General features: G+C 33.8%; 1 protein-coding gene across 3 annotated transcripts in view; it reads left to right on the top strand.

The window, feature by feature from the left end:
• Ddr (discoidin domain-containing receptor 2) overlaps positions 1-7500 on the top strand; it is a 149394-nt gene that overhangs the window by 16407 nt on the left and 125487 nt on the right. The window contains exon 1 of one of the 3 annotated variants that reach the window (XM_085660119.1): positions 4015-4249. The exons of the other annotated variants lie outside the window; for them this stretch is intronic. The gene's annotated coding sequence lies outside the window, so the exon portion shown is untranslated. Of the gene's footprint in view, positions 1-4014; positions 4250-7500 lie in introns of those variants that run through there. 3 annotated transcript variants of the gene reach the window in all.

Genomic DNA, 7500 nt, shown 5'->3' with positions numbered 1-7500 from the left:
TTGAAACGAGTTAAAAAAAAAAAAAGAGAAAAAGGACAAAAGAAAAATTGAAAAATCATGTTTCCTGGCCTCTTTTGTGAGTACCAATCTTTTTCAATCGTTCATTTTGTTCCGTTAACAGCTCGATCGAAGTGGTTTTAATAAAATCAAAGATACGGGAGGATAAAAGTGAAAGTATTTTACAAGTACTTTTCTCGGCTCTTTTTCCCGTTCTCAAAATTTCATTGACACGTTGAAATTTTTTTCGATAACATTGATTATTGATCAGTGGTATATTTAGCCGTTATCCAAATTATCGATTTGATCAAATAAATTAGAAACTTCGATCGTTAATGGTTCGACGAATTTTTTCAGCGTAAACATATTGTCTCTGAGGGATTTGTATAATTAGGACGATTTTGTAATTACGATTGGCAGGTGTTAATTGGCATAACGAAGATATATGTATCTTGGTAAAAAAAGAAATATATATATATGAAAATATTATAGAATTTAATTATAGCACAATGATTTCTGTTTATAGAAATCAGTATTTAACTGAATTTAAATATAACTTTTTTGATCTGAAAGATGTGAATAAAAAATACTAATAAGTTTTGCTCGATGAGGAATGGATGTCGATCAACGTCCGTTGAAATAATTCAAATGTCGACTTTCTCTCTCTTTCTCTTTCTCTCTCTCTCTCTCTCTCTTTCTCTCTCTCTCTCTCTCTTTCTCTGTCTTTCTCTCTGTCTAGCTGCGCCTGTTCGGCTATTATCGATTTTCGGAACGTTTCGACGTGAAATCTCGACGTCGTTGGGAGACCTCGCGCTAACCACCATTCGCCACCCGTCGAGTTGACGTATTATCGATTATGTGCCTCCAACTATGAATAATCGCAGTGAACTTGTATGCCTGGTCTGAAACTTTTGACGGAAGGCGAGGTGGTTAACCGCAGGACAGATACGGAAGCAGACCAGAATCGAATCGTCTACTATCGTTATTAAGAAGTTGATTGGAAGAACCTACGACTGGCATAAATATGCAAATCATCGAATAGAAGGAAATTCCATTATGTTGGGATCGATTCGATCGACAAATTTTATAATGAACCCGACCCGATGCTAGTCTGATTATAATAAGGATTGATCGTTCTGACGATGCAATTTCAAATATATACATAATTCAATGAGAGATATTTTGCATATATACAGATAATTCATAACCATAATTATAATGTAATTATAGATCCAGTGTGATATTTAGATGTCACGAAAGAACGATCAATTGCCTTTTTTTTTTTTTCTAATCGTATCTAATTTAGAACTTTTTCAGAATTCAGTTGGAATAATCTGAAATCCAATGTTACACCCCTTATGAAATAAAGAAAGAGAGAAAAAGAAAAAAATATGTTATCATCTCGCGTTACATGATTACACTCGACTGCCTATCGAAAATTGTACGCATTTCACCATGGATATTTTTCGCTTATCAAAAATTTCTTTCTTTCATCAAAGAACACAATGAGTTTTAATCACGCTAGGAATCATTGAGACAGAGATCAAATGCAATCGATCTTGCAGAAAATACACGAGTCATGTTATTTAGTACCTACGTTACCACGCAAAAGGAACAAACCCGACGGGTAGTATTGATTTTCCGAAAATTTATATACGTAGAAGAGCGAGTGAGAAAGAGAGATAGAGAGATAGAAAGAGAGAAAGAGAGAGAGAAAGAGACAGATAGAGACAGAGAGAGAGAGAGAGAGAGAGAGAGAGAGAGAGAACTGTTTGTGACCAGCGTGAAATCGACGAGTGCGCGCGGTTTCACGTCGTAATTTAATGCGGACAAACGACAATTACGTTATGAACTTCGACGAAGCGTATGACACTTAGATTTAAATTTACTTGTATGTAATAGATACAATATGTGAATCAGTAAGAAGAATAATAAATGAGTTCATTTATTTTACGTTATTCCATTTAAATACTTGCATATGTTAATGTGATCCCTCTCATTGAAAAATAAGAAAATAAAAAAGTCCGTAAACGCACATTGGATCGCTTGGAATCTGAACTGAGAAAAGAGACATCGGGGTTCTCACGATACTCTTATCTCCAATGCTCGACGAAAAGTAAGGAATTCCTTGCCATCGCTTAGCTACCCTTGGACTACCCTTTCTCTTACAACTTCGCGCTAGGTAGAAAAGAGGAATCCGAAGCTGTAAAGAATGTCTTTCTCGTAACAATCGCTCGAATATTTCCGCGTATAAAGACGATACAACGTCATGAAAGCGGTATTCGAGTTATTCCAATATTCAGAAATAGACGTAGGTATAACTTGAATTTCTCTCTCTCTCTCTCTCTCTTTATATATATATATATATACATATGTGTGAGTATGTATCTATTACTTTCTCTCTCTCTTTATGTATATATATATATGTATATGTATATCTCCATAACTGTCTTCCTGTCTCTCTCTAATGTAAAAAGACATGGCTCTTTCGTCTCACCATCGAAACGATCTTTCACGTTTCCTACTTATTTCAGTCCTCTCCAATCTTTTGTCTAGCTCGTTTCCCCATCCATATCTTTTGGTTCTCCTTTGCGAAACGCTTTCCTGCCTTCTGTCTTTTGGTAAAAGTCTCCCAGGGCGTTTCCATTGTAGCCAACTTTCGGATACTATAAGAGAGTGAGAGAGAGAGAGAGAGCGCTTTCGTACGTTCTTTCAAAATTCATATATATATATATATATATATGTACATAGATATGTGTACGTTTAAATAGCCGGATGATATTTTATATTTACGCCATTTTCATATACCCTCTTTTCTTCTTACCTCATACCATTAATTCTCAATCTATTTCTTTATATTTCTTTATATTTCTTTATATTTCTTTATATTTCTTTATATTCCTCTTTCCTACTAGTTTGAATTTTATTCGTTTTACTTCAATAAATAGTTTTTCTTTTTTTTTTTTTTTTTCGTCGTTACGATTTATTGGAATTCTCAATGTGGCATAGAATAGGTAGTTAAATCGTATCAATGATACGTAAACTTATTCTTGGCAAGGATATCTCCATTGTTTCGCTGATATAATCGCAAAGAGAATTGAAAATACTTTTTCACTTTATATCCATTTAAATGTGTTGAAAATATATGTATATCTATAGGGAATAACTCAAAGTTATCTTGATGAAATTTCATTATCCCATTTCCTTGATTCAAATTCTTTTAAAATGAACAGGAAACGAAGAAAAAATTGTCTCCATCATTTTTTGTTCATTCATTGTTTGACATCTTTTAACTTTTCACCGAAAGATTTGCTATTATGAAATTTTCTAACTAATGACATTCCCCTCAATAACACAAAATGCAGTTTAGATCATGTCAGGTATTCGATCGATCGATGATGAACGCTGTTACAGGTCTACCATTCTATCTTCAATCTTTCGATAAACGATAAACGAAGACAGTTACGCCTTTAAATCGATATATCGGTTTTAGATTCCTGTTATAGGTATCGTATTATCCTGAAGTTTCTTTTTTAAATCGACATTCTTTTCCTTAACCGACCAACCGTTAAATTCACTTTTAACCAACGGGCGAATCGCCCTGTACATATATGCATCGATGAACGTAGAACTAGAAGAAGGCCATTACGTGAGAGAATTTTCGGTGGTAGCGCGGCCATACCGCGGCGAAAGCTTACTCCCGTGCGCGGAATAATTTAAAAGCTCATTAGCTCTGCCATTTCTTAAGTTCGGGGGATAATGTTGGCCCGAGGGTCGTTAGAGCTAAGGTCGCACTCCCTTTTCTTTTTTACCACCCTTCTCTTGCTCCTTCTCCATTTACTCTCTTCTTCTCTCTCTTTCTCTCTTTCTCTCTCTTTCTTTCTTTCCTTTCTACCTTCTTTCTTTCTTTCTTTCTTTCTTTCTCGTTTTCTCTTGGTCCATGAGATGGAAGGAAGGGGTTTCTTCCTTTAACGTTGGTGGTCGTGTCGGCGCTGATAGCAGTGGGAGTGGCTCCCACACATTGAAGCACCAACTCCTGCGCTTCATGGGACTCCGGTATATAGTCTTCCTAGCCTTCTACCACATTGGTTTGTCGAACCATTAATCGGAACAGCTTTATACCCGGAGATTTATATTGGATTAGCTTGCGGAACTGCCGATGGTATAGTTTGAAGGCTCTGACCCAACGGGTAACTACCCTGCATCCCTTCCACTTAATGAACGACGCCGATCGTAGAACGATGCTCAGCCGGTAAGATCTTTTCCTTTTGTCTTTTTTTCTTTTTTTTTTTTCTTTTTTTTTTCTTTTTTTTTTTTTTTATTCCTATCATAAAATATATGAGACATTTTCTCTTTCTCTCAATATTTTGCATTTATCCAAGAAAATAAAAATATTATTTGATATTCATGAAAACTTACTAAATTATTCAAGATAATAACGATTAAATAGATTTATCCTAATTCAATAGATTAATTTTGATTTCTACTTTTATCAAATTTATTACTTTACGATACTTATTATAAAAATGTTCTCAATATTTCATATGATCTATAAAATGAGTTTATTTTTAATTATATAAATTATGTTTTTATCTCTTTATTATTTTCTTCGTATCTCGTCTTTATTATTTTACTTTATTATTTCGTTCATTTTAGTTTATTCGTTCTCTTAACGTAGATTTCGCGCGATTTACTTAAAGTGGGACGTACCGTGCAGCTGGTGCCTTCTATTGTTTCCTTGCGTCTTGTAGGATTGACTCCGTTCCAAGGACCAAGTAAGGAGCCTTTATCGATCCGAACGTCTATTTTTGAGCTTCCACGTTATCTTCATTTGTAATCAAAGATCGCGTGCATTTACTTTGACCGAATCGTCTAATTGATCATTAATTATGATATTAAATTCACATCGAATCTCTCGTGCACTGTGCAAAATTCATTATTTGCGATCAGTTTTTCATTTGTTTATAAATTATATATAAAATGATTATTTAACGATTATCATTTATACAGAATACTCATATAATCTGTTAATATTTCATATTCTTTTTATATCATAATGTAATTTTTCTTTTTTCTTTCATTTTTTTTCGTGTTTTTTTTTTTTTAATCTTCCTACTTGAAGTTTTACGAGTTACACTGGTAATATTTTTCTTGCGTTAAAGATCGACTCTATTGTTAATATAATCGATAATACGAAGTATAATTAAAGATTCCGACTTTTCGAGATTTATATGACTTTATAAAAAAAGTGAAATTCAAATGGAAATATTTGTTATTACGAAAATAATTCATTATTGAAATTATAGGAAGAATGAAATTCATTTTGTTGTAAATTAAAGCAATCCCACATATTACTATTTTATGCATTATATTTTCAATATCAATGACGTTGGGCAGTAAAATTCATTTGATATTATTTAACACTAATAATAATAATAATAATAATAATAATAATAATAATAATAATAATAATAATAATAATAAGCAGAGAGCTAAAAAAATATCCTTTTTCAATAAATTTATAAAAATCCATTGACCCAAAGTAGATATTATTTTAAATCATTTTTTACTAGAACTTGTCATAGTCAACAAACATTTTACGAAAACATTTTATGAAAACTCTTATGAGAGTTTGATCGAGATGTAACTTACGTGAACGTATCGAGTTGGTTCGTTAATAAGTACTGTCTACAGTGCTGTAGTAAAGTTCTATCTATTATGTAATAATCGCCTTTGAAAAGTTATCGAGGGTCCCTCGACACCAAAAGATAAGAAACGACCGTGCTTTCGCGTATGGAATATTAAGCTACGAGAGTGTAACGGACGTAACGTATTAACGTGTTTCGTCTTATATGTACATGTATAGTAATATATACTTAGATATATAAGTTCGATATTACACTTACCACTTATCGCATAGCCCCGATTCCTACTTTGAATAATGTTACGCGCTAGATACTCAGAATGCATATTCGACCAAGGTTAGAGATCTCATCTCGTCTTGAATTATGGAAGCAAGGGCACGTAGTAGCGTGCGACTTTACGACGGATTAATTAACCCTTAACCGACGATGAACGGTGCACTCCAATGGAAACGGCCTCTTTATTAAGATCCACGAATTATTTAAAATATTCTCATCTTGTATATTCATAGCTTAGATACATTCGAGAAACAATTAAAGCGCGATACACATATATATGTACGTGTAATCAATGTAAGTTATTATCTCAGGATTAATTAAATAAATCACTTTCATATTAAATATCGTTACGATTAATAAAAATTACATGACGTTATTATGATCATTGTTGAATAACTATTGGCAGAAAAGTCGAAGAACGAATATTCTCTTGTCAAAAGGAATATATACATTGTTGGAAAACGTTAATGACGTTGACAACAACGAACGTAGGATGGTTTATTACGCCTCTGGTTCTAGAAGCACGAAACCAAGCTTAAAATTTTGTTGGCGGTAAGTACGTCGGCAATAGTGCACGTATTTCTTCACGCCTGACATGCCAGTCGGCGCTTTTCCCACTTTGCAAGCATTGCAAAACGAATGCGGCCATATATACAAGTAGGAAAGAGCAAGGGAGTACGAGAAAATACTCTGTACGCTGACGTTTTCGGACGATTCAGAGTTTCCCCCGTTGTCATAAATACTCTAATTTCTCTAGCGTTTTCTCTTTCTCTATCTCTCTCTCTCTCTCTCTCTCTCTCTCTCTCTCTCTTTCTTTCTCTTTCTCTCTATCTTCTACTCTTTGTATCTCTCCTTCCACTACCACCGGTTTCCCTCTTTTTCTCGAAAGAAGACCGATGTGCTGCTAGTTGACTACATAATTGGTTCCCTTTATGAAATGGCATACAATGAACTTTAACGAGCGAGAGTACCATTTTTCGAGATTCCCTCTCAAGCCCTGATATAAATTTTTTCCTTTCTTTCTTTTTTTCATTTCATCTCTCTCTCTCTCTCTCTCTCTCTCTCTCTCTCTCTTTCTCTCTCATTCTCTTTCTTACATACGACGATCTCATTTGAAATTGAACGAATGTATTGTATTTATATATTATTATGTTCAGGAATAATAGTATATAATAGCATATCGTTTTGGAAAATTCAATAAAACTAATAAGCAAGTAAGCAAGCAAGCAAACAATTTATAAATGTCATTTTACGTATTTATATCAACTACTATTAATTTAGAAATTCATAACAAGGTATAATAAAGTTTTTAATCAAGTACATTGCCATCGTTCCAAATGTCCTGTATTTTCTTCCATCAATCTTATTAATATTATTTTCGAATCAAATCCTCCCACATGGCATTTTAATTCATTATAATTCGCGTCTCGTCTCATGGAATTTTCGTTGGAACAAAAGCCCGAGCCATCCAGCGCGTGCTAGGATCGTAAAACAACAATAAACGCAAATAATTGCATTCTCCGTTCGGTGAACGTGAGCGGACGGTAAAGTTTATCGAAAGAATGGTCGAGCCTGGTAAGGG

This window comes from Vespa mandarinia, chromosome 11 (assembly GCF_050613455.1).
Source record: "Vespa mandarinia isolate Hongniang chromosome 11, ASM5061345v1, whole genome shotgun sequence".
Classification (NCBI taxonomy): domain Eukaryota; kingdom Metazoa; phylum Arthropoda; class Insecta; order Hymenoptera; family Vespidae; genus Vespa; species Vespa mandarinia.
The sequence above is the reverse complement of the archived record's forward strand: the minus strand, read 5'-3'. Positions and strand labels throughout refer to the sequence as shown.